The sequence below is a fragment of the Alligator mississippiensis genome, chromosome 16 (assembly GCF_030867095.1).
Source record: "Alligator mississippiensis isolate rAllMis1 chromosome 16, rAllMis1, whole genome shotgun sequence".
NCBI classification, from domain to species: domain Eukaryota; kingdom Metazoa; phylum Chordata; order Crocodylia; family Alligatoridae; genus Alligator; species Alligator mississippiensis.
This window is the reverse complement of record NC_081839.1, coordinates 33,388,894-33,416,541: the sequence shown is the minus strand read 5'-3', so window position 1 is coordinate 33,416,541 and position 27,648 is coordinate 33,388,894. Positions and strand designations below refer to the sequence as shown.

The following is a 27,648-nucleotide window of genomic DNA, read 5'->3' as shown; positions in this document are numbered from 1 at the left end:
CCGCTCTGCAGGAGTGTAGTGAAGTCGGGACCAAGCCGGGAGCAGCAATTCCCTGGAGTGGTCTGGGTCAGGTCCATGGAGAGCTTTGAAGACAAGGACCAATATCATTTATTTGACCTGATAATAGAGTAAGGAGTCAGTGCCAATAGCAGAAAACGGGATGGGTGCTAATCAGATAAGCAGATGGGCTTCTGTGTTAAAATCATAGACAATGAGGGCTGGAAGGGACCTCAGGAGGTCGCGTCTAGTCCAACCCCCTGCTCAAAGCAGGACCAGCCCCAACTACAACATCCCAGCCAAGGCTTTGTCCAGCCGGGTCTTAAAAACCTCTAAGGATGGAGAGTCCACCACCTCTGGGTAACCTGTTCCAGTATTTTACCACCTTCCCAGTGAGAAAGTTTTTCCTAATATCCAACCTCAGCTTCCCTTGCTCCAACTGGAGCCCATTGCTCCTTGTTCATCATCTGCCCCCACTGAGACCAGCCCAGCATCATCCTCTTTGCAGCCCCCCTGCAGGGAGGTGAAGGCTGTTATTCAATCCCCCTCAGTCTTCTCTTCTGCAGACTAAATGCACCCAGTTCCCTCAACCTCCCCGCTGAAGTCATGTGCCCCGACCCCCAAAATATTTTCATTGCCCAACTTAGGAGCCAACTGGAGATTTTTGAAGGGGAAAGGTACCTAGACACAGAACATTACAACAATGAAGGTTTAAATGTTTGGTTGCAACGCTTAAAAACCTGTCACTAGAGCAGGATGGAAAACCTCATTCCTTCCCCGTAAGTACCTTTGAAGTGTTTTCCTGTTTGAACTCAGACAAAAAGTGCAAAGCTTGAACATTATTGTGAAGCACAAATCCAGGAAAGAAGAAAAGCAGATGGGATCAACCATATTATTTTTATTGAGATGATCTCAAAACATTTCATTTTACCTTGCACATTTTTTATAACTATAAATCAAATTATTTTTCAATAAAAAAATTGTTTTGACTCCAAACATGAAAAATTTAGAAACCATCCCCTTTTGATCACTTCAGAGCACTTTTCAACATTCATTTCCATCTAGGACTCTTGTTAAAAACCAGCTTGGTCCTGAACACTGCTTTGGTTCCACCAAAACAGCATTTTCCAGCAAATAAAATGTTGTGTCCAAAGACCACCAGCCAGCTCTCTTGCTCACTGTCTGGAGCTGCATCCTGGGGCAAAGCAGCTACTTCATCCCGTGCATGGTGAAATCCTGGCCCCGTTGACTCCAACGTCAAAATTCTCATTGGTAGTGTCAGGATTTCATCTGGTGGCTGAGAGAGAATAAATCAAATGGCTGGCATTATATACTTATGGGCACCACAGAAATACCTGCATTTCTGCCTAGGAGAGCATTTACAATCCTTGCAATCTCCTATGCCTGATAAAGGGCGTCTGTGCCTGAAAACTTGCAAATAAAGATTTTTTTTTTTGCAAATATCTAGTTAATCTAATAAAAGATACAACACCCCTGCTATGAGTTTTGATTCCTTATACAGGATCCTGAGAAAGTCTTCTCCCTCTACCAGTGAAGGGCAAAGGGTCCTGTGGTTCTGCATTCGAGGGATGCCACCTTGGAGATAGGTGCCATGGAGCACGGAGGAGACCAAACCCAACCTCTGCTTTGGATTTGGCTATGTATTTTCTGCCCTGGCCCCTCAGCGGGTGCAAGGCCATTGACTTCACTGGACCTAGGCCTAGGCAAGAAAACAACACTGATTTCAACTGGCGTAGGAGCTGGCTTTAGTTGGTGCGGCGCAACGTGCACGCCACGGTTGCAAGGCCGGTCCCGCTGTGCTAATCCGAAATGCTGATGCTCACAGCGCTACTTATAGCATTCAGCAAACAGATGTTTTGGAGGGGGTTTGGGTAGGGACTTATCTCGACTATTCCCCATCCTCTCTCCAAAGCTGTCTCAGAAAAGTGGCCAATTGTTTGGGCTGCTCTGATAACAGTCTGCATCTATTTAAAAACCACAGGTATGTCCTTTAATTAAATTTAAGCTGTGTTTTCCCCTGGTAAATTAAATGAAATCTGGAGTCTGTTATGAACTCGAACCTTGGGCTGGATTTAAGCTCAAACAGCATGAAAACATTGCAGTTTTTTTTTAACTCTGTGCCGGGATTTTTTCCCCCCTCCCCCGAGAAACCAAAATATTAACTGCATCTGTTTCAGCACAATCCTGATTCAATTGCCCCCTCTGCCTGAACTGTGAGACGAAGCAAATGCAGGGGATACAAGTCAGGCACGACTTCCAAACGGTTTTGTTTTAAAGCAGCCCATTATACATTAACCTGCAAGACAATATGTTTTAAAGAGAGCCTTATTCATCACCTCAGAAAAGTCAAATTAACATAATTTCTGGAAAAGAACAATGGGGATAAAAATGTTAGTCATTGTTGATTGAACAGGTAAGTTTCAGTGGCAGGATCTGTTGAATATTCATACTATATTGTTTTTGACATTTAAGAACTCAATTATCAGTTGACTAATCAGTCTTTTACAGTACGTAATTTTTGTGATGGAAAAATGAAGCACTGATAAGCCCCAAGGGGGACACCATCCAGATAGTAGACTCTGTCTGTTTTTTGTAATACGGGGTTTTTCTTTATGAAATGGATGAATTTGGCACTTGTATCAGCAAGTGGTTTGCTTTTATCCATGCGTCCCACCTCCCGCTTCCAATGCATCTTGAACCCGAGTCCCAGCAGCGTTCGCGTTGCGGTTGCTCCATGGCCTCTTGCAGGTACTCAGGGCAAAGAGGGGAGAATGAAACAGGGTGCGTCTACACATTCATTAATGCACCCTAATTATGGCACATTAAGTTTAGTACCTGTAATGACAGGTACTAAATGTGCTCTAACTGGCGCTGTTGCACATTAGCACAGGTGAACGGGGTTTTTTTGTGATGCTACTGCACATTAAACTAAATCTACTGTGCATTAGCATGGGTTTTGCTTGCTGAGTTAATGTATAGTAGAATTAGTCTTCTGAGCATTAAGTGTCTTGTGTAGACGCGCCCGGAGATGTCCTCCGGCCCCCTTGTTCTGCGCTGGTGGGGAGAGATGAGCAGACAGCCTTGTCTTTGGGCCTGCTTCCCCTCTTGCCACCTGTTTATTTTACAATTCGGAAGATTTTCTGGGCAAGAAGTGTTTCTTGGGGTGTTTATACGCAGCTCCAACTGTGGTGGCAGCCACTAGATTTAAATGGCAGTAAAAAAAGCTGTGAAAAACCCTCCTTTGTGTATATATTGGTTCTTCTCTGCACAGAATGCACACCGAGTACTGCATTCCCTTTCAGCAGAGCAAATGCAGAGGGAGCAAGAAGCCACAAAAATGGCCTTTCATCTGAACACATCTTTTGCTTCCTCATCAGGACCCAAGAGCTGGGTTAAAAGAGGACTAAGTCAAAGTGCCGTTTGCAAAGCCGCCTGCTCTGAAACCAGGCCTGGAGCCTTGCTGCTGCTTTGGGGCAACGTGCTTCTATAAACTAGGCAGGGCTAGAGGAGGGGAACCTACCCCCTTCCCACAGTGTGCCTTGGGCCTGAGCCAGCCTGCGTGCCAGGGGTAATTTCTCAGCGCTCGCTGATGGGTGCCTGTCACCGAGCGGAGCTCACATGCAGCAGTGAGGCAGAGTGAATGGGGTCACCCTGCTGCAATCAAATCCTCTGCCATTTAGGAACAGGTGCCTTGCCACCCCTTCCTTTATTGTCTCCGACACCTGAGTATGCTAATATTTCTCTCCCCAGGGCTGGTTCTGCTGGTTGAAAAGAAATAATTGGGAGCGTCCCTCTCTGCTGATGCTAAGCTGACTTGGCTAAGATGCTCTGAGCCTGGGGAATTCACCCCATACAGTAGCATTTACAGTAGCTGTCAGCCTTAATAACTTCCTGTGATGAGGTTTTACTGTAAACAGCATAAGGGGGGAGGAAGGGGCTGCCAAAGTGACAGGTCTCAGTCCTCCTGCCTCTGCTGAGCTCGTTGTCCCCATTCAGAAGTGATGGTCTCCCCTACTAGGTCCTTTAAATGATGCTGTTCTCTATAGCCCTGGGATTAATAATAATGCCACCTGCTGATTTTATTTCCCCGTCTCTCTCTCGCAGGGGAATCGGGCGTCGTGGACGGTTCGGAGCGTTTGCATGCAGAGAGCGTTAACTGCAATTAGCACACGGCGTCAACTTTTCTCCCCCACCCATGGAAGGTGTTCAGGAGCTGGTAAGAAAATGCTCTTTACCGCAGAGCAGCCAAGTCAATGTAACACTAGCTCCAAATCTGTAGCGTGCGCCATGAATAAACCATCATTCAAATTTTCAGCTAAGTCCCCGAGTCAAGAGAGCGGTTTTATTCAGGAAGGCACTTGAGCACAGGCTTAACCCTGCCCTCAGTCAGTAGGGCGAGTGCTCAGATTTAAAGTGTTGGTTCAAGTGCTTTCCTAAATTAGGACCCTGGTGTCTCTTCATGCTCGATCCCTCGCTTCCAAGGAGAGTGGGGGCAGCTGTGTTGAACCTAATGAGGTGGCATCCATCTCTACCCGTGATGAGCTTGACCTGTTGTGCTGTACCGAGATGTTACGGCTACAACGAGGGGGGCACGGCAGGTTTGGATCGCGTGGGCTCGGGGGGGATGGATGACGGCGTGCTGGGTTCCCAGCTGCTAGGGGGGTTCATCACCCTCCGCTTTCAATTTGAGCCTTGAGTTTGAAACTGCACTATTCCCAGTACCAGGCAATAAACATCAGGAGTCTGCTTCCCCCAAATCATGAGACTGGCTTAAAATAATGAGACTTTAAAAGTACTACTCTTTTGCTTTCTGGTTTCTGAGTCTTTAGGGCATTCAGACTTTTCTTCAAAAGCTTGATGGCTAGAACGGTACTTTTTTTTTTAATGAAAGCTTACATTCTCTTGTGATCACTTGCTTCCAGGACCTGGGGTCTTGAAGAAAGAGCAGATACTGTGAGATTCGTGACCATATTAAAGAGCCAGCAACAATGAAATGAAGGAAAGCTGGGAACTTTGTATAATTTCAGGCTACAAATCAGCTCCCCAGGTTCAGACTAGACTCAGATAGAAAAGATGTGAGAACTTCTGTTACTTATGATGGTTTTCTGAACTGTGTTTCAGAGCAGAAAAAGGGAAGCGCCCCATCTGGGTGTTAATCAAGACCCCAATCCTTGCTTTTTTCCTTCCTCCTGCACTTTCAGGAATGTGTTTTGGAAACGTAGTGCTAATCTTGGTGTAATTTACTTCTCTCATTGAACAGCTCTGGGACCAAGTTTCTGCTTGATAGATTATTTTGACATATTTACTCATAGCTATGTCTGTCTCAGAGGCATCCACATAAAAATCTTAAAATTTAAATTAACATTTTAGAATCAGGGTTTTTTTCTTTCCCTCCAGCTGAACGTTTCTCTGTTCAAAGACTTCCTTCTTTTGGGCTCTCTTGCTTTTAGTTATACATACATCTAAAGTTGTAAAAAGTGACCTCAGGTGTGGGTTGTCTTCCTTCTCAAGGACCCAACGTGAGACCCCATCAAAGAGCTTTAACTTGAAATGGGGGATGCAAAGCAGTTCCCTTTAGAGGCCATAGCGGGTGCACCACCCCTCGCTCCCTAAAATCACTCGTTGCTTGTGAAAGTGTAGGTGGCATTTTCCTCACCTGTTTGCTAAGTGAAGGACCCTGCACCATTGCTGTTGCTGCTGCTTCTTAGGTCCTTGTCATAAAAACAGATGTTTTTCCAGAATTGTGCATATCCGAGATTGTAGATGACAAGGTATTTAGCAGAATTTAGCAGGGGCCATGATGTGAACACGTCCACTATAGCCATTGCAAGAACTCCAAATTTGTTTCTACATGACATCCTAAAGACTGATGCAGAAGACTGGAGTCCGTCTGCTTGCCCTGGTCCTGAGAGTTAAGCAAAACACTGACGTATTCAAGGACCTGCTGCTCCACCCTGGGCCAAGCCTCAGCCCAGACACTGCCTCAGTCTCCCTGCCAGGCAATGAACTGTTGTTTTCACATGGCCAATTTCTTGTGGCACAGGATGAACTGAAAACTGGGAAAGATGCAACCAGATTCTCCATGGGAGCCTTGGTGTCATTTATAGCCATGCAAAGAGGGTGCAAAAAGCACCTCGGGTCTCATGGTAGAGATTCACAACCTGCAAAAGACTGTACACACCTTGTAATCGATGGCTCAATGTCTAGTTGGCAGCTGGTATCAAGGGGTTGTTTCTCTGGGTGGTTTTGTTCAACATCTTCATTAACGATTGGGAAGATGGCACAGAGTGCACCCTCAGCAAGTTTGCAGATGACACCAAGCTGGGGGGAGTAAGAGATATGCTGGAGGGTAGGGCTAGGATTCAGAGTGACCTGGACAAACTGGAGGATTGGACCAAAAGAAATGTTATGAGGCTCAATAAGGAGAAGTGCAAAGTCCTGCGCTTAGGACAGAGCACTCCCATGCACCAGTATAGGGTGGGGACTGACTGGTGGGGCAGCAGCTCTGCAGAAAAGGACCTGCGGGTGACAGGGGACAATAAACTGAATATGAGCCAGCAGTGTGCCCTTGTTGCAAAGAAAGTTAATGGCACACTGGGCAGCATCGGTAGGAGCAGTGCCAGCAAATCGAGGGAAGTGATGATTCTTCCCCTCTGTTCAGCACTGGGGAGGCCACATCTGGAGTCCTGTGTCCAGCTGTGGGCCCCCACTGCAGAAAGGATGTGGACAACTTGGAGAGAATCCAGTGGAGGGCAGTGAAAATGGTCCGGGGGTTGGGGGACAGGACTGGTGAGGAGAGGCTTAGGGAACTGGGCTGATTTAGTCTGCAGAAGAGAAGACTGAGGGGGATTTGATAGCAGCCTTCACCTCCCTGCAAGGTGGGTGCAAAGAGGATGGAGCTGGACTGGTCTCAGTCCAATGACAGGACAAGGAGCAATGGGCTCCAGCTCCAGCAAGGGAGGTTTAAGTTGGATATTAGGAAAAACGTTCTCCCTAGGAGGGTAGTAAAGCACTGGAACAGGTTACCCAGAGAGGTGGTGCAGTCTCCGTCCTTGGAGGTTTTGAAGACCCGGCTAGACAAAGCCTTGGCTGGGATGATGTAGTTGGGGTTGATCCTGCTTTGAACCGGGGGTTGGATAGATGTGACCTCCCAACATCCCTTCCAACCTGAATTTTCTATGATTCTACGACAGGACCCAATTTGGCCCATAAATGTATTACAGTGGTGGAAGGGAGAATCCCTTTTGAAGCCCATATGTTGTCGGCGGCCCAGAACTTGGGACCCAACCTTTGGGTGAGTTCCTCTCGACATCTGCGTAGCCCTGCAATGAGCGCTTACACCAGGCCTTGGTCAGCAGAAGCGGTGCCATGTGGTTGAGAAGAATCCTTCCTGAATACAGATGTGCCTATAGCAATAGGTCTTCCCAAACTTAGCTCTGCTCTCATGCAAATGAATTGCTTTGGTGATGCCTGGGATGATTTCTATCCCTGGTTTGTGGGGGTGAATGGCAGGAGCAGATGAGGATGTGCCTGCTGCACGTAAGAGCTAGTCCTTGAGTAACATTTCATTTTAAATCTATCATGTTGATGAAGCATTTCACTGGTGCAGTTACTTGGTTGTTCTGCACTTGCTTAAGGACAGAAAGGGTGGGGGTGGAGGGGACTCAGAAAATTCCCTCCTGGTTTATTTTAATCTATGGAGGAAAGCAGCACATTATTTCACTTTCTTGGAATGTGACAGGTATTAATAACCCTATTAAAAGCAATACTGTTCAGCTCTATTTAAGCAGGCAATGCCTGAATGATTGCCGAGAAGCAGGAAGGCTACCCCTGGCTTCCAAAGTTAACAAGATGTTGTGTTGCTAAATCTTGTTTTTCTTCTTCTGTTACAAGCTGTGCCAGGGGTGTTACGGGTCAGATCCACGTGCGTGCATGCTGCTCCTCTGTCACCCCCAGGGAGAGGGGAGAAAGGATATCATCCGAGGGCTGCTTGTGATTTTTAAAACGAGCATTTTCCTCGCTGCTCCAAGCCTCTCAGAAGTCTGAAGCTGGGGTCTTGTTTCTTTAGCAGGACATTTCTTTCCTCTGCCACCGAGCAGGCTCCTTTATTTAAGGGCTTCTCGTGAGCGTTAAGAAGGGAACATAGGTTTGTTGCCGCAGGGCTACCCATGATCACTGCTTCCTTGCCCGCTGCTTTGCTGTTGGGGACGCACTCAGGATACTGCCAGTGTCCAGCCTGGCGTGTTTGCTCATGGCCTCGCACCTGCAGACATTGGCTTATTATTGTAGGGTTGTTCATGGCGCAGCAGCCAGTTTGTCACTGCGAAGTTGCTTGTAAACCCGAAGCCATGCGTGTTAGTCTGTGGCTTGTGGGCGACACGCTGCAGCCGGGCTTAGCAGACACGAGGTTTGAAAGATGCATGCACACAGCCTCGCTGGAGGTCTGCAGGGTTGGAGTATCCAGGTGCCCCCTCACCCCCTCTTCCTTTGCCGCGAGGCTGCAAGCAAGCATTGCCGCTGACACACGGGTGTTATTTGGGGTTGCTTCTGAGTGATTTCATTGGACAGAGTGCTTCATTATGATAGGATTGCTGGGCCGGGCACGCGATTATTATAATTGCACTTGTCGTTCTTGTCAGATATTTGGCATTAATTTTATTTCTTTTAAAAAAATAGCATTCGAATGTCTGTTTTTTTTGTTTGGGAGGAAAATACGAAGAATTAGAGCTCTTTTGAAAGCCTATATTGTATCCATATCTCTCCATATGCAACCCTCCCTGTATCTCGCATGAGGATAATGATGTCTAGTTTTACAAACCCTGAATAATTCATCAGCATAAACAGTTTGTGCCCAGAATGAAATGACACTCTGTAAAATGAAAACAAACCCAGAAAACTGTTAAAGAATAATTAGATTTCTCGGGTCGTTGGACAATTTTAGGGGGCTGTTTCTAAAGCCTTCGGGATGCATCTTTGTTTTGATGACAAGGGATGTTCACGTGCGACTCCGGCCGGCGATGCTAATGGGGGCAGGCAGATCAGCGAGCACCCCACGAGCTGCAATGGGGAGACCGCTCCTGGATGTGGAGCCTGAACCCTGCTGCACGCCTGGAGAGCAGAGGGTTAAGGCCCTGTCATAGGCAGCCAGTAGCCCTCCACCTGCTGCAAGTAATTAGGCTTTGTATGGCAGCAGGTGTTGCTTATAAAGCTAATTGCAGCAGGCACCTGATTCCCCAGAGTGGGGACCGGGGAATATAAAAGCAGCAGCAGCAGTCGCACTCGGGCCTGCATGGCTGGGGGGGGGTTTGCAGGGAGGTGGGTTCAGCTTGCTCTGCTCCAGGAGCCTAGGACAGAGCTCTGGCCAGGCCATGGGCCCTGAAGCAGCTTGTTCCTCTCCCGTGGGCTTCAGTCTTCCCATGTGTGCAAGGGGTAGCAAGCACAATTTCTCCTAAGTGAGAAGGTGGTGCTCCCAGGATTGTTTGCAAAGTGCTGGGGGCTTCCAGCTCAGACCAAAGTACCTTCCTCTGGGCTGAGGCCAGGGTAAAACTCCCCCTCCCCACCCAGGGATGCCCCTCCTGCGAGATGACTGCTGTTGGCAACAGGTGATGATGGCCCAAAGTGAACCGCAGAGGCCAGTTGCTGCCTCCTTGCATTTCAGGATCGCAGAACAGGAGCTATCCCATCCATCCTTCCTCGGCATCACTTTTTTTCTTTGCAAAACCTATTTTCTTTTTATTTCAAAGAAGACGTATCACCGAGCCTGGGCTCCCTCCTCCCCTTCCAGGGAACAAAATAGACACCTTCCCCTCCACAAATATGTTTATGGTGCAGCGAGGAATCAAAACACCATTTAATCCTGAAGATTAAAACCCCATGTTATCAGGAGACCCTCATTTTGGGCACTTATTTCCTTTACACACACACAATTCTTTCTTGATAGAAACACTTGTCTGCTTCTCGTCAGAAGCCAGACCCCTTCATACTGATCCCAGGGCTATTACTCTGTCACATTTTACCACTCTACAGAAAGAAGGTATTAAGCAAAATAGCATTTTCAGGAGCAGGAATTGCTATTGTTAGCAAAACAATACCTGCAAAATAATTTCCTCCCAATTGAAGCCTCATTTCTCACAGCAGCTAGAAGGGAGGGACAATTTATTAACTAGAGGAAGGGATGTGTCTGCTCCTTCTAGCCTGTGAAGTGCTGCTTCTGCAAGGACATGGCTTAGGTAATTAAGGAGGAGAGAAGAGGTTTTCCAAACCTAAGTGGTGCATCCTGAGTTGGTCTCGGCCCATCCCAGCAGAGTTTGAGCCCGAGGAAATGTTTTCAGGTGATGAAAGCTTCAGTTAAAGTGTACAATTTCAAGGGGGGGGGGGGGGAAATGTGGACTGAGGAATTTCAGAGACGTTATCACAAAGATTTTCTCTTTTTCAAGCACCTCTAGATTTGGTTTAAAAAAATTGCATTTCAAAATTTGGAGACTTGGAGGCTTTAAAAATGTCAAATGTGAACACACAGAAATAACAAAGCACAAAGAATAAAGAAAGCCAACAACAGCCCACAAAAGTCTGTGATTTCTCCTCCCCATCATTTCTCTGTCTGAATGGAAGGCATTTTTTTCCTTCTTTCTTCTTTCCATGTTAGCTTATTTGGGTGGCTTTCCTGGAGGACAGCTCCCCTCTGGATTTTCTTTGTGCTTTCATATACACTCTCTCTCTCTCTCTCCCATTGGGCCTTCTTGCCTTTTATATAGCTTGTTCCCCTCTTTTATTAAATGGTATTAAGTCCCATTACCTTTGTGAGCCCCTAGCTGGGCAGTCTGCAAGATGAGGGTATCGATGCCGCCCTTTGTTTGTAAAGTGCTTTGAGGTCCTGGATTAAAAACCCCTGTTGTTTCCTCTGTCTATGCTGTTAGGATCCCAAGCTGTAGAAGTGCAAAGACTTTTGTAGTGGACAGCTCACAATTAAACAGTAGTGCCAAATTTGGCCCAAGTCACCATGGTGAGGGTAGGGGTAGCATTGCATAGTGTTTGTAATGCCCATTCGGAGTGGATGATTCTCAAGTGTTGACAAATTTGTAGATTTTAAGCCTAGAAATAGGTACTGTCTAGAGTGACCTCTTGCCTGGCACACACCAGAGACCTTGACGCAGTGTTTCTCAATGTGAATGTGGCCATTGCAGGTTGGGCTGCAGGATACATTTAAAAAGTCATCTCCTCTTGATTTAAAGCCCGCTGGCAACCTGCCCCGATAGTTAATTACTCTCATTGCGGAAAATTTGCACCTCATTTCCCCACTGAATTTGTCTAGATTCAAAGGCTGGCCATTAGACCTTATTATACCTTTGCCTGGTAGCTGAAAGAGTCCTTTAATATCAGGCATCCTTTCCCCGTGTCTGCACTTTTTGCGATTTGATCACTCCATAAGAGCTGAGCTGAGAGCCAAGCCACATAATGCAGGTTTGTGGCGCGGGAAGTCCTGAACGCTCGTACGATGCAATGTCAGGTAGGAAACGCGGCTTCCTGAACACGGGGAGAAGGAGCTGCTGTGTCGTGAAATAAATGAGGACAGGCTCCTGGCATGGCAAGGCTCCAGACCTCGAGATTCATTGCTCTTGTTGTCAACAACACTAAAATTCTCGAGCTAATGAGGGATTTCATAAGCAACCATGAATAATGGTGCTCAGGGACTCTTGGAAAAAGGTTGCTGGATAGCAGAGCCACCAGACCATTACAACCGAGCAAGGGATCCCTTGCATGGCAAGCCCTTTGGATGCACTTCCTCCACAAACAGGTAATAACACTGTAGTCCATCGAGCTGGGAGCTGAGGCTGCTGAAACAGCCTCTACATAGCCAGGATGTGCGTGCAGTAGTTAAGGTAGGTCAGTCTAGGCAGCTTTCCATAAATCTCAATAAGAGACACTGATTTGGTCTTTTGGTTGGAGTAAAAGCCATCGGTACACAATGGCTGCATTAGCAGGTGCTGGGAGGGCCTTCACTTCCATCGACTAGAAGAGCGGGGGTATCGCTTTGATCTTTCAGAGTTAATGAACTATAGCCCCAAATTTGCAACCTGGTTAAGAACATTATAGATTTTGCCCACTAGCTGCACTAAGAGGATTTCTGTTATCCCCTATGAATTCTTTGCAGGCTGCTGGGCTTGGCAAGATAGTGTTTTAGCCCCTGCTGCTATCTGCAATCTCTTGCAGTAGCAAACGGCTTGTCCCTTTTTTTAAGGAAAAAGTGGTGGTTTTGTGCTGAAAGGAGAACAAAAAGCCAGACGCGGAGTTCTTTGCATGCTGCTGCTACAGTGGGAGGAGGCTTGTGGTATCTATAGAGCTTCACTGAGGTGTGGAAGGCTGTTAAGCACTCCTTTAGAGGCATGTCCAGACCAGTTTGTGAAGCGGTTTCTATCTACCAAAGCCTTTCGCCTTCCTCCTCACACCCCGGGCCTGGCAGCAGCCCAGGCTGCAACTTCCCAGGCATGGCACCTACTTTGCAAAAAAAAATCCTCAAGTCCCCATTATCATCCACGATACCATGACATCAGGTGCATGTCGTGGCGTGCAGCATGGTGACCTCTGATCATGAGTGCTTCGTCTCTCGTGTGAGCCAGATCCCCTGCCACTATTCTTCATTTTGCTTCCCAGCAAGGTGTGTGAAACCCCAAGCTCACAAAAGTCTCAGTTTCCTGTGGGCCTGGAGATGGGGATTTATCAGTATGTTTCCCCACGAGCTCGAAGCTAAACCAGATGCAGAAACTTCTGCTTGCCATGATGCATAATCCAAAGAGAGGAGCTCCCAAAGCATTACCCCAGGGAGACTGTTCAGTCGAGCCGGCTGACGGGCCAAACTTTTTGCTGAGGTCTGAGTCATTAACAATTGTAATGTGGCCTTCGCTCCGCAGTATCTTCCTAAGTGTGAGGCAGCATAAGCTCTCTGATTTTAATTTTATTCATAGAGCCGCTATTACTCCATCCGGATCGTGCGAGATGAATACTAATGGGCCTCTGGATTGTTTTAAGTGCAGATCTGAACAAGATACTTCCTTTCATTTTGTCAGGAGCTGTCATTTTGTACAGAGGTTTGTGGAGTATTCTTTCTAATAGATTCCATTCAAATGCGATGCCAAATCCTGTCGTGCGTTTGTTAGGGGTGTGTGAGTGCTGTACAACTCCGGGGGAAGAGGGAAAGGAAGAGTTGCAATTAAAGGGCCTGATCCTGAGAGATGGTCTTGTGTTTAAAGAGCTCCGCTGGGACTCGGGAAGTCTGGCTTCAGCTCGTGTGACTGGCACACTGCTCGGGAAGGCCGCTTACTTGCTCTGCATCACCTCCCCATGCATAAAATAGGGATAAAATGGGGATAACCACCCTTTGCTCTCCTAATCCTTCCTTGTCAGCTTAGCCTGTGAGCTCCTTGGGACAGGGCTTGTCCAACGTGATCTCAATCCTGGGCCTTTAGGTACGATTATGAGACAGATAAGTCATAACAAGGATACCCTGTTTCCCACCTAGATTTCCTCCCATCTCTGACTCGTGTGCTCCATTTATTCGCTTGTCCCTTCAAAAACTCCCACTATCCTGGCTGGGGACATAACAAGGAACTTCTTGACCTTGTCAAAGATGCTGCGATTGCTTTACATGGCAGAAACCGTTCTCATGTTCTTCTGGTAATTATGCCGAGCAGAAGGATGTCTCTGAGCCGGCTCCGAGGGCACTCCAGCATTTCACAATGGATCCGAGGTGGGAATTATTCCATTTAGCAAAGAGGATTAATGTTTCATAACAAAAGGTAATTTATTCAATTGTATGCAAAAAAGGTAGCAGTAATGGCATGTACAGAGCTTGCTTTATTTTTGCCTATTGTGTTAGAAGTTTAATTCCTGTGAAAACACTGGTAACTCCATTGTGTACCTTTGGGGAGAACTTGACCAGTCCCTGCATGAATTGGATTGCTGTAATTAAATACACTTGACTTTGACAGGAGAGAAACCTGATAGGCTTTCAGAGAAGGAGGCTTAAAAGCCTGGGTGATTTCTAATGGAGAGCAGGGCAGATCCAAGTGGTGGCCAAAGGGTGACGAGACTCCTTTGCTCAATTTGTGTCAGGACATCAACCGGCCCCAGGCTTGAAAACCCACTCTTCCTTTTGCATCTAGTGCCTCTCGAGTGATCAGACTGGCATGCTGGCCAAGGGGTCAATAAACGAGCTCCCGGGTCAAATGCATGACCAGCCCAGCCCTCCAGTGCCTTCTTAGCAAGGTCAGCCAGCGGCTCTGACTCTCCCAGGGCTGGGAAGCAGCTCAAAAAACCTTACTGAGATGCATGTTGCTTGCTGGAGGAGTTGGAAGACGAGTTTTCTCATCAAGATATCTCAAAGCACTTTCCAGTACCAAGGTAAAGAGGACACATGGGCAGGGCTGGGGCTCTTCCAGCATCGTGCACAACGCGTGGCTTTGAGGCATCAGGGATCACTTCAGGGAGAGAAGGACTCTTTCTTGGGACACCAAGGGTCTTGTGGCTCCATATCTGCACTCAACGCTGCGCCAGAGATGGGTGGCAGGGACCTCATTGGAATCGGACCAATTCCAACCAGTGACATCAAATGACCATTGAACTGTGGGGTCCACAAATGACCTGTGATCCCGAGGCAGGACAGATTCCCACCGTACCAGGTGGACCGTGCATGTTCCAGGGTGAAAGCGCCAACCTCCGCACCCTCCTTTCTTCATGCTTTAGGGACACTCGCAGTTTGATTTCCAATGCCCCCTCCCCAACATCCACACTTCCTTCACCCCCATTCTTGAGCAGCATTGCTACTTCTCTTTGGGGTAGGGCAGCCAGCTCAAATGCTGTCTCTGATGGATTTTGCAGGTCAAGCCCCATTATATTTCCCATCGACATATCTGATTTCTCAGCCCTTTTCTGATACATTCCTTGCCCCTCCATTGAGTAACTCTTGTGACTTTTGCTTATTGCTGCTCCTGGCTGAGGACTGCAGATACCAATGGGTAGAAGATGATTCTTGTTCTGCTCAAACTACTGCTATCGTGTCTACTCCCTGTTGCATGGTTGAGGACAAATGAACCACCTGCACGATGCTTGCTCAGGTCACAAGTTGTTTGCCAGAGGTAAGAAGAGATGAGGAAGGGCTAATTCTCATCAATATAATCTTTATTCCGGGAGGCGATGTGGAAGCAGCCTCATTTTCAAGTCCTGGGCAGACGCTGTTCAAAAAACCCTTCTTTCTTATCATGCAAAACTTTTGGCCTAGAAGTCACCGAGGAAGACGAAACGTGGAAGCTCACGCTGTCATTTTTTAACAGTCACTCTCCTGACTGTAACTATCCCTTTAAAGAAAAAACTTGTTTTCTTGCAAACAGCGTGTGTGAGTCATCGTAGCGTGCAGCTCGAGTTCACTGGTAACTGAGGCACTGACAGTTTACGTGGGTGTTGCATGTCTCTCCACTCCACTCTTTATGAAACCAAAGGAGGGAGAAGACCCGGCATGTTGTTTCTTTAGCAACTGTCACATGACATTGGTCCTTTCGTGATCTGCAGGCTTCGCAGGAGATTTTTTACCAGGCAACCTGAACGGAGCTGGTGAACCTGGGACCTGTTTTCACTGCAGCTGGGCTGCAGGGGCTGTGCTATTCTGAGCGCTTCTGATTTCAGCTCCTCCTTGTTCTGTTGAGCCCTGAGTTTTGGGGATTTTTTGGCAGCAAACGGTATGATCGTAGGCGCCAGTGAAACCTTTGCAGGAGGGATTCCTCACTATAGATGCATTGGGTTGCTGCAGTCCTAATGTCCTCATAACCATTGTTACCTGCAGCCCTGGCTCCTTCGTGCTCTGCTCCAGTGCCTCTCACCCAGGCTGCAGGCCTCTAGCCATCCCCTTTCCCAGGGCTGGAGTCCAGACTGGGCTGAGCCAGCAGCTCACTGCATCAGGGGCAGTGATGGGGTAACTGGGGACCAGCCAGCTCTCATGTACTACTGTCGATTCAAACCAAAGCACTGCAGAGAAAAGCACTCCTAAAACCACCAGCAGCCTTTCTGCATGTTCAGCCTCCAACTAGCTTCAGCTTGGAGGCTCTGGCAGATCTAGAGCTCTGTATCAGCCCCCTGGCTCTCTTGGATCGGTGCATTCATCACCTTTCCATATGTCAGGATAGTGTTTCCAAGCCCTCTGCATTGCTGGGCTTCCCAAACTGTTCTCCCCACGAGGTGAAGCCACCACAGAGGGGATATTCGAGTGTTGGGAATTTTGCATTAAGTACGGCCCCCCACTCCCAGTGACTTTCCGCTCCTTAATTCAAGCATTAGCAAATCCATAGAGGTGCATGTAACCCGTATGCTGTTGAATGGATGGTCTTTGAATACGCCAAGCATCCAGAGCATCTATCACAATACACGCTTCTGAAAATGGAAAGCTGATACATAGTGAAATAGCTTCCAGGCTGGGTCTTTTCTTTTGGGGGAGAGAGGGAGAGGGAGATAATTGCACCTGCTAGTTGCCTTGGAAACATTCACTTAAGTCATCCTGGACCAAATTCATCTTTGGTGTAGCTTCGCGGAGGTCAGTATACAAATTGTGTTCTTCTTCATGATGTATCCATAGCAATTAATAGTCTGAGAGAGCCTACTCCAGTGAAGCAGGCTATGCTGGCCATGCAACTATTAACCCTTTCTGATTCTTGGGCTTCTCTGGTGCATTGTGGACCAAGTGCCCAAGGTCACAGGTAGGCTCTGGGGACCCAGGCTGTAGTCTGTGCCACCATGGTGTCATTGATAGCAGGACCTGAAACAGGGAGAGGAGCTTGAGCTTGGAGTTGCCCACATGGGCTGCATTTCCACCCCTGCTCACAGAGCAGACACTTGCAAAGGGCAGGGAGAAAAGCCAGAGCCCTGTATCTCCTCCCCAGCACAGATCCCAAGTTCCCTTCTCCTCTGTCACCCTGCCTGGGAACCAGAGACAAAGTCCTGACTGACGCCGGTCTTGGTCAGATCAGCATCCGCCCCCTCGCCACTTTTATTTTCGTTCAAATGGAGAATAAAGGGAAGAGAGAACCGCGTGCCAAAACGAACTAAACAACCTGGTGCTGTTATCTCCAGGCAAGTTGTTCCTCAAAGGTGTCCGTGCGCAGCGCCGGGCGGTGGACTGATGCCGCCTTGTCTACTGACGCTAAATTCAAATCCTTGCTCGAGATACTTAGTTCAATACGTGGCTGGGTGAGTTGTTCTAATTATTTTCCAGTGGATCTTGTGACCTCTAATCCCCTTCCCACCCCTCCACAGCAGTGCTGGTGTGTGGGGATCCAGCTGATTCTTCTTGCAGAGACCATGCCAGAGGATGTCCGGTTGGAGGAGGATCTGATCAGCAAGGTGGGAATCTGGGTCACTTGGATGCTAAAATTTGCCCTCTGCATGAGCCTAGGGAGAAGGAGGCAGAAGGCATGTGAAGTTATTCCCAACCCAGTGGCTTTTACTTTGCAGCTTCCTCTGATCGTCTTGTTGCTCTCATTGGAAGAATGAGCCGGGGCTATTCAAACCTAAATCCAAGGTAGAATAAGACCTATAAGGCAACCTGACCCCTCTCCCAAAAAAGAGGAGTCCCTCTTACTATATTACCTGCTTCTATTTCCCCTCCAAGACCAAAAACAGAGCAGAGGGACTGGATTCCTTCTCCAGAAGGTCATGACAGACCTTAAGAGTAGCTTGCGGCGATCTCTGCATTGCTGTGTCCTTGGTTCAAGGCTCCCTTTGGTTCCCAGCCAGTGGTGGTCTCCACCTATTTGAAATCTGCATGGCAAGTCGCAATATTCCTTGTTGCATTTGCTCCCTCCAGCACCATTTATAGAGCTGAGCATGTGGGACTTGGAAGGGGCAGGGATGCAATATGGTTTGCCAAGTTCCCCTGGGAAGCCACCGCCTGCTCCATGGCACGGTCATGCCTGGGAACAGCTGCAGGGCACGAGGCAGCTGGATGAGGCTCCTCACGGAGAGCCACGAATGCATGGGTGGGACGTGGAAGAGGCGAGCGCTCAGGCGGCCACAGCCACCACCGCTCCATGCCCTCGGCGAGACGACGTCCTTTGGTGTCTGCATTATTGGGAAGGGGGAACAAACAGGTCATGCTGTGTTCATGATTCATATTTCGTGTAGCACGAGGACGGTGGAGAGTTGCAAAGCCTTCGGTCTGCTTCTGAGACCCGCTTCTTTTCCAATCTCCAGTGCTTCAGCCAGTGAAGAGGGGTGGGGAGGCAACTGGGGCAGCTGCCTGGGGTTAACCTAGACGGCAGGTCATGGACCAAGAAGTTCCTGGACCAGAGCAATGTATTCGGCTTCATTCCCAGGTGGGATCCTCTAGTGAATGGGGAATCCCTTGTCTCCCCACCTGAGCCCCCTTGCTGCAGAAGTGGAGCGCTTTCATGCTTAAACATTGCCCAAAAAGAAGCACCTTGCTGATATGAGGCTCTCATGCCAACCTGACCCTGCCCGGGTCCTCTCATGTCCACCCAGCAGCTGATGGGGAGAAGACTCTGGGCTGGAGGAATTAGCAGTGTTTTTTGCATTTTTTTGATTTTTTTAAAGCTAATGCTCTTTGCCTGCCTTGTTTTGGTGGCTACACGCTGTCTTTGCCTGGCAGCCAGGGTCTCTGAAAACAGTGGCTTTTCAGGGCGTAATGAAGAATACCTGTGAAAATCCATATTCTAAAAAGTGTAATCAAGTGTAAAGCTGAATCTCACAGTTCGGCTCAGCTAGTCAGGAAAGAGGAACAATACCATTTGCTTTATGCATCCCCTTTAGAAAAAAGCCTCAATTTTGAAGAGCACAAAATCGTAGCTTCACAAACACCCTCCAAAAACCCGGGTTTGTTTGGTGTATAACTAATACATTTGAGCAAATCATGATCTGATCATGCACAAACCTGGGATAGAAGAAGAAAAGCATGTCACAACTGTTACTGGCTGTGAAGTAGTAACTTCCCGAGGGAAGAAGTTTTGATGACTTTTGTTCTGGGCTAGAACCGAGGCCACAGCTTGGAAGTGAAAGTCTCGTGGCTTGTCACGTTTAAACTAGACTGGATGCAGTATCTGGGAACGAATAACCCTGTGCCGGCCAGGAAACTTGCTCCCACCACCTCTCAGTTTGGCTGGCCCGAGGAGCTGTGCACAGTCTGCAGGCTTTGCTACTTTTCCATTCATGTTCTTTTTCAAATCACTGATAAACTAAGTCCCGGGGGATGGCAATGGGCATAAGGATTTCAGCGCCCCTGAAGGGAACGGTGCGGCTGGGGCACGTGTGCATTCATGATGCCCCTGAGGTGAAGGGTTGCTCAAAGCAGACAGCAGACAGCACTCGGGGCCTTTTGGAGCTCAGCTCCAGTATAGGCTTTTGGAGAGTTCAGACCCTTAAAGAACCCTTTTAAGTTCAGACCCTTAAAGAGAGGACTGAGCTAGTCGTGTGGTTTTGCCAGCTGGGACAGGCAGGGTTGGGGAAAGCAATTGCACTATTAGCAGTGCCTGTGTTCATTGAAGTCAGTGGTCCCTGCATCAGGGGTTTGTGCTGAAGGGTCTATTTAAGGCAGGGAGCAGAGCTAGGGACTGCAATGGGGGCTGGTGTGCTTTCTCAAGGATGGGAAAAAACCCTGTAGAAACAAACCTGCTCCTTGTAGAAGGGATTTGTGCCAAACTAGGGCCGAGTGTCAAGCTTCCTCCAGCCGTGGGAAGGCATTGGCACCCTCCATAATCTCATTAACGTAGGGGCATCTGGGCTGCCTTTACATCTGGATCTCATCAGACTCTGGGGGAGGGAAAGGGGAGGCAAGGGCAGGGTCTCATTCAGAAAGCAGAGTCCCCAGTGCTCAGGTCAGTGGTCAGTGCTGCTTTCTGCTGGAACCCATGCTTTTTGCTGCCCTGCTTATGGTATCAGCATCTCCTCTTGTATTTCAGATCCCTGAACCTCTCTGTTCAGTTCTGTAAAGGCCGGCCTAGACCACAGCCAGGCAGCGGCACTCTCATACCCGCTACACTGCAACCCCCCACCCAGAAGCCATGTTTGGGGACTGTGGGAAAGGGCTAATTAGCACAATGGAAAGGGCTAATTAGCTTGCCTGCAAAATCATTTCCAGCCAATGTGGGTGGAGCAGCACAGCACGTTTGGACACAGGCTCGCTGGCGTGGCAAATTGTTTGCGGTCTCACCCTGCCCTGAGCGCAGCCGAGGATTATTGCAAAGGGTTTTCTTGGGGAACGCAGCTACTTCCTTTGCATCGCTGTTGCAGCTCACCCCTGAACCTGGAATGTGGGTGCTTTAATGGGAAGCTGCTTTTACTACTGCTTTTATGGCCTTCTCATCAGAGAATAGCACACAAATGGTGGCTGGCAACGATTAAGAGTAGGGCGCCCCTCATTTCTGTACCAGATCCAGGACCATTAATATATTTATTAATGGACTGGAAAAGTGATGAGCAGCCAGGTAGCAAACTCTGCAGATGACTTACAATTAGGTCCTATTTAGGACCGTCAAGTTTAGAGAAGATGGAGGATCTTTAGAGCGATGTGACAAACCAGGTGAATGGGCACCATATTGCCAGATGAAATTCAGCGATGATGAATGTTGGAAGGAATCATCTGTGCTATTCATACACATTTCTGCCTAAAATTAACTGCATCAATTCAGCAAAATGATCTGTGGGTGTCTCATAGAAAACCTCTGCAACTACAGGTCAAAAAGTCAACAGAATATTTGGATGCAGTAGGAATGGGAGAGAGAGAATAAGTCTGAAAATGTGATAATGCTGTTTCAGAACTGCTTGCTCTCATCTGGAGCACAGGCTTGCCTTCTGGTCTGTGAACCTCAAAAAGATATAGCAAGGGGGAAAAAGGTCTCAGAAATGGGCGACAAGAAGGATTACTTAAGTGGAAAGATTTGAGAAAGGAACAAGATTCTTATTAACGAGATTACTTCATTTCTTTCATTTAGCCGTTTGAAAGAATTATAGAAAATACTGAATAATATAAAAGCTATTTCTCTTAATTCTGTTCTTTAATGCAAATTCAATGCATAACAAAGGGAAAAAAAGCATGATAAAAGGGAATCCGTTTTTTTTTTCCCCCAACAAAATATTATTTGCTGTGAAATGCCCGGCCCCAAGATACTTCTGAGTCAAAAGCTTTATAGGATTCATGATTTGGACAGATAATGAGGATATCTGTGATTACTTTAGGAGAAAGCGGATGAGGGCCAAAACCCTTCAGGACCCTCTAGTTGGTGGAAGCAGGAAGAAAATGCCCTGATTTCCTCATTTCCCACGACAAGATTTCTTGTGTTTCTTTTTCAAGAATCTGCAGATGGCCATTGAGGGAGACGGGAATAAATGGGCAGCGCATTTTGCTTTGATAGGGTAGCTGGTGTGTTGCAAAACCAGGCGGGATTTGGATGCTTCCTACGCTGATTAGATTGTGCGTGGATCGGGGTTCCCTGGAGGCTGTTTCTCTTCCACTAGCTCGCTCCCAGGAAGAGCTGGGAGAAATGCTCTGAAAGGCCCCGGCACGATGCACTCATTCTAGCAACGTTTTCCAGGGCAATCCACCTGTCTGGTCTGGTTTAGATCTTCTCTAACTTACTTGAACCAAGAGAAGGGCTGAGCCTGGCTTTGGGCCACAGGGATTTCTTCAGCTGCAAATTTTCCACCCTGGTATCTCAGTTAAACTCAGGTGCATGGGCAGGGAAGGTAAATGGAGGGGGAGAGTGAGAAACCCACTCCAGAAGACTTGTTAGCCAAAGAGCTGCAGCAGGGGAGTGAAGCCCTCGGCCTGCCTAGCTCTCCTGGTGATACCCCCAAGCTCATCACCTGTGACACCGCCCCCTCCCCGCTTCCAAAAACAGCACTGCCCCCAATTAAGCCTCCAGCTCAGTGCCTCTAAAATGTGCCACCGGGATTAGCTACCAGCTTGCAAGATTCATGGTGCTGCCTCTCCCCCCAGTAAGTAATAACTCTGGAGCAACGTTCAGAATTGCAATTTATTCCAGTAGTAAAACATAGAGAAGGTAAATCACCCAGAGTATAATCACTTCTTTTCTTTCTTATAAATCATGCCACATCTGAAAACTTATATCTTCTCTGCATCTCCGCCAGGCTCGCCGGTCCATAATTCTGGGGGTGGGGAGGTGAACCTTCGTGCACTCGGAGATGTGAGGCACCCCCGCATTGAGCCCAGGCCTGGTCTGCACAAGGGCTACAGGAGGAACTAGCCAAGCACAGGTTTTGGCTTGCCTCTCCCTTGCCCATTGGCCACCTGTGACGTTCCAGCTCTGGGTCTCCAGCCGCTTGCACAGTCAAATCAACGTGCCTTCCAGCAACCGCCACCAGTTTGGGGGCTCCTTGCATGGCATTGGGGCCATGCACACAACTCTGCTTAGGCATTTCAGTGCTGTCTGCTGTGATCCCAATGCTGGGCCTTCCCTGAGCAAAGACCGCTCACAATACCACTGAGGAACGGGGCTAAAGTCACCATTGCTATACTAATGCATGGCCATATTAGACCATACTAATACAGGATAAAGGTGGGGTTTGCATCTGCAGCCCATCCACACCAAGGAACTCAAAGGATGGGTCGGATGCTGTTAAACTCCCTCCTTCCTTGCACGGTGGCTTGGGTGGCAGACGGGCACAACCCTTTCCCTGTTATGCTTCACTTATGAGCACTCAAGCCAAGGGACGGAGAAACGATGGGATTTGTTTCAAGGACACACAGCAACCAGAAAGTGGGGACTGGAAAAGAGAACCCAGGCATCCTGGCTTCTGCTCCCTTGCTGTCCCTTTCCCGGTGCTGCCCACTGCCTTGACCGCCAGCATCGAAAAGCCCTTCCAGTACCTGGTTCTGCTGAAGTCCAGGCATTGCCGCATTGGAGTTCACTTGAGCGTCTTATCGAAAATAAGCAGTGTTTGGCCGACAGGTAGAGCTGAAATGCAAAGAATTGCATGCTTAGGTCTCACCCCGCAGGGCTCAGGACACAGACAGTGTATAAAAGCAACCGAGAGACAAACCCATTAGGATTTACAAAGCCATTCCTGTACCGAGTCCTGCGGGGCTTTCTGCATCCTCCTGGATTTAATAAATGAATAAATCAACCACAGAAATTCCTTTCGAAACACTCCACCGCTCAATCCTGGCCTGTTATTTAGTGCTCAGCCTCCAATCCCACAAAGACGGAGGCCTCGGCGTTGGCTTCGGCAGCTCACAATCACAAGTCGCAGCTTCTCTTTAGAAACCAACACAGCTCAGTAAATCAGGGAAGCTGTGGACTTGGGTGAGCTGGAGGTGAAATAGCCCAATTTATGGTCTGTTCATGATTTCCCCTTCCCTGCTTCTGTCTTTCTTCTCCATCCTTTTTTTTTCCTTGTATTCTCATTATTTTCCAAATGTTTCCCCCTCTTCCTGCTCCATTTTCCCTGCTCCCATTCCTCTTCCAGCCCCTCTCTCTGCCCTCCCATCCCATCCCTGCTTCTCCAAAGCGTGGGGCTGTAGTCCCGGATAGGTTCATGGGACAAAAGTCACCTCCCCTGGGGACATGCAGAATGGGCACTGAGACTAGCAGCGATGATGGTGCCTGGCTGGGGCTGAGCATGCTGGAAGCAGCAGTGGGTTTTGCTCTGGGTGAGGAGTTAAGATACAAATATATAGAATATATAAGGAGTATAGACAAATATGCAGCTTGGAGTATCGGTGGTGTGACCCCCATTCATGTCAATGTTAGCCATGCAGTGAACTCTGGGCATATCGCCCCTCGGAGAATACTCCCATAATGGGAATCGGGGCATGTCTGTGGTGTGAGCAGGCCAGATTAACAAGCATTGTGGGGAAAGCACCTCCTGTACACGGGCAGCCGCCAGCTTCCCAGAGGAGCCATGGAGAGACTTTGAATCGGTTGATCTAATAAAGGGTATAGACTCCTAGACAAGGAGGGCGGCAGGGACTTCAGGAGGTCACAGCTAGTCCAACCCCCTGCTCAAAGCAAGACCAGCCCCAACTACATCATCCCAGCCAAGGTTTTAAAAACCTCCAAGGATGGGAGCCTATTTCAGTGCTTTTCTGGTGAGAAAGTTTTTCCTAATATCTAACCTCAATGTCCCTTGCTGCAGCTGGAGATGGTTGGTCCTTGCTCTCTTACCTGCCCCCACTGACAAACACACACACACATCCTTGCCTCTCACATAATCGCCTGTGCATCCCCCCGTGGGGTGGGACTAGGACAGCTATCATAGGGTGGGATTTTCAGAAGTGATCTGTACTAGCCTGGCTTTGCCCCCATTGCAGTAGCCTGGTCTCCAGCAGAAGCCATTGAAAGCCACGCCTGATATTTGCACAGTACCGCGGAGGTGCTTACAACCCCAAAGCACGCATGTGGCTCTCCACCTTGCTTCTAGCGCTGATCTTTCTACCTTTCACTTAGACCTCCAATTCTGTAAATCAGAAAAATCTCTTCACCAGGCTGATCCCCTCCCTCTGCCAATCTCCTACCCCAGAAGCTTAGTCACTCCTGTAAGTCTGTGTTCAGACCCTCCAATAAATGATGTTTCTGGAGAGCGGGGTTTGGAGCACCCAGAGCTCCTTGGCAAGGAGCAGAGAGAAAGATTTACTAGGGTGAGATGTTCAAAGGTGAATCAGTCAATGGGATTTGTGCTCCCATAGCCATAGGTTCCTATGTGAATCCCAGACAACGGAGAGACTGAAAAACCAAGCCTTGAACCTAGAGGAAAAAAACTTTCTAAGGCCCAAAACTGAGATCTGGTTGCCTAACCTCATTTTTGCCTTTGAAAATCTTGCCTTTGAGCCAAAGCTTTCCCACCTGGGTGCCCGATGCTCCATGCATCCAAGAGTCCCAAAAGTCAAAGCACTTGCCCCTCCTGCGATGTCCATGGGGATTCAGCCTCTTTCAGGGTCAAGGCTCTTGCATGCGGATGCTTAAACATGGATTTGGGAGCCAGACGTTACTCCCGGGGTTTGCAAGTCTTAGCCTGGCCTCTTACAGCTTTATAAAACAAAACCCACTTGCTCTCACAAAGCCTGCGGCAGGGCAGGGGATTGCATCTGGGGGGTCAGAGGCCCCTGTGGGCTCGATCCTGCAGCGGGAAGGCAGTGGGAGCCGGGGCTGGATTTCCAGCTGCCGTCGAAAAGGACTCCTAATGAGGCTGGCGACTCAGCCCTGACAGAGGCATCTCCAAGCATGAGGCTGTAATGAATGGTAATTCTTCAAACCCAGCCATTCGCTCTATTTTTTCCCCCCTAACAACTGAACTGATTAGAATGAAACTTTGACTTGATTAGTGATTATTGTCTCTGTATGGCAGTCGCTTGCAGCCCTTTCATTTTCTTGGTTTGTTTTTTAAAAAACATTGGCAGGCGTCTCATCCCCTGATTTAATGCTTGGGTTCTCTGCTCCATATTCATTTCTCTCCCTCGCTCTTCCCCCTCACATGCAAAGGCTGGAATTAGCTTGTGTCTTCTTGAATATTGGGATATTTATTAAACCTTTCGGAGGACGGTTGGGCTGCCTGTCCCCTGTTCTGTGCTAATGCCCTGGTGCTGCAGGTGGCAAGAGGAAAACACACCAGGAATGAGCATCTCCTGGACATGCAGGATAAAGTTTGCTGGGAGGGGAAACTGCAACAAGCTCCAGCTAGAGAGAAAGATGCAATAGCTGCTTCGTTTTCCTTTTCTCCTGGATTACAGCCCGGCCACCTTCCTCCCTCCCCTTCCCTGACAAAGGGTTGTTCTTCATAATTATTGGTATCACCACAGCGATTACAGACCCTGCATGAGATTGCAGCTCTGGTGTGCAGCTGAAATTATTATTATTTATTGTATTGCTCCAGGACCTAAGAAACCCAGTCATGAACCAGGACCTCCCTGTGCCAGTTGCTGCATACGCACGGGACAAAAAGGAGAAGTCTGCCACCAAGACCACTGAATCGAGGACGAGATGCTGGCGGGTGGATACGGACAGATTAGGAAGCACAACGATAGCAGGTGTGTAGCAGATCCCGAGGTGGATATAACCAGTGCTGCGAAGAGCTTGGAGCGAGACAAGCTGTAGAACAAAGTGCAATTCTGTCACGGCCGTCAACTAGCCCCATAGAGGCAGAGAAGCCAAGACGGGATGGGTTTGGGGGTTGCAACCCTTTAGAGGGGACCCCCAGATCAGGGTTGCATTGGCTGGGCATGATGTGAAGGAAGGAGCTTGCACAGCAGCTGCCGGAGCTATTCCCATTTGGATGCTAAATGAGACTCAGATCTCCAACAGCACCTCACTCAATCAGTCTAGCACCTTTTCCCACCATGCAAAATATTTGTGACAGGGACCAGCAAGATGGCTACATCTGGGAATGCAGCTCACGTCCTGCATCTTTCAACAACAATGGCTTATTAAATAATAACTGACATTTACCCAGTGCTTCTTGTCCTTAGAGCTCCCCAAACTTGGCAAACTTTAATTAGTAGTTGTTTTAATAGTTAAATAACCTTTATAGCTGCATTTCATTTTGTCTGGGCCCCTCGGAAATAAAGTCATAATGATCTGAGTCAAGTGATAGAGCACAACATATGGCTGAATGTTTGCAGGTTATTAATGAGTTGAGTAACCCGGCAGCAGAAAAGTATAGTTTATTTCCCAGTTTCTTCTGGTGGGAGTGGATATTTCAAGGGAAATAATACTTGTGCACCTGGGCTTCACCTTCTACTCTCAGCTCTCAAAGCCCCTCTCAAGTGCTAGTTAAACCCCACAGCCCCCTTGTAAGGCAGAATGATGATATTGCTTCTACTCTGCAGATAGGGAAACTGAGGCACAGCCAGGAAAGAACTTACCCAAAGCTATTCAGAGAGCTGAAGGCAGAGCCAAGGACGTAGCGCAGGCATCTTGAGCCAGGATCTGCTCTTTTTGTTGGGGAGAAACCAGCACCTATGTTGGTGGCTGGAGACCCTTTATCCACAAGAATAACTCAGAGAGGCCACACTGAAAATGAAGAGAGTTTAGCTTAGAAACTTCCCTGCTCCCCCCAAGGGGCTGCCCCCTGCATGCACTAGCATGAGATGGAGCAATGAAAGCTGGTATGCTTCTCCTTTGGACAGAAAGAGCTGTCACAAACACATGCAGTGCAAAAATCAAGAGTCTCTGAAGCAAAAGCTAGGTCCTTTACAGCAAGGGATGCTTATTTAGAGCAAATGCCTCACTGATCTGAGCCCTCTAAGAAGATGACCTACTCCTTTACAGGCAAAGGGTCGGGATCAGCCAGCCCTGGCAATTAGCAGGCTCAGCTGGGAGGTAGCCAGGTGCTTCCTATAAAGAGAGGGCATGAAGGGAGTATGCCCTAAAGCAGGGATTGAAAAGGAAGGGGGCTCTGACCAGGGTGGGATTGAGGGTTTTAGCTGTGCTCCAGAAGAAACTCAGAGTGACAATAGGCCTTGCCAGGATGGAGGGAATAAAATAGCTCTTTTATAAAATAGCTCTTCAGTAACTACCAGGCAGGTAGTTACTGGCAGTGGTGTAGGCTGTTTCTTATCTATAGGGGCAAGGGAGCCTATTGCTTGCAGTGCTATGGCTTGCAAGCACTCTCCTTGCGGAGGTT

At 48.2% G+C, this 27,648-nt stretch overlaps 1 long non-coding RNA gene across 1 annotated transcript; it reads right to left on the bottom strand.

The window, feature by feature from the left end:
• Window positions 1-894: 894 nt before the first annotated feature.
• Window positions 895-26,961, bottom strand: LOC109281458 (uncharacterized). The gene is made up of 3 exons (XR_002088112.2): window positions 26,888-26,961; window positions 22,898-22,985; window positions 895-1,294 (listed from the first exon to the last, which is right to left on the bottom strand). It is a non-coding gene; the product is annotated as an uncharacterized LOC109281458 (long non-coding RNA).
• Window positions 26,962-27,648: the final 687 nt, after the last annotated feature.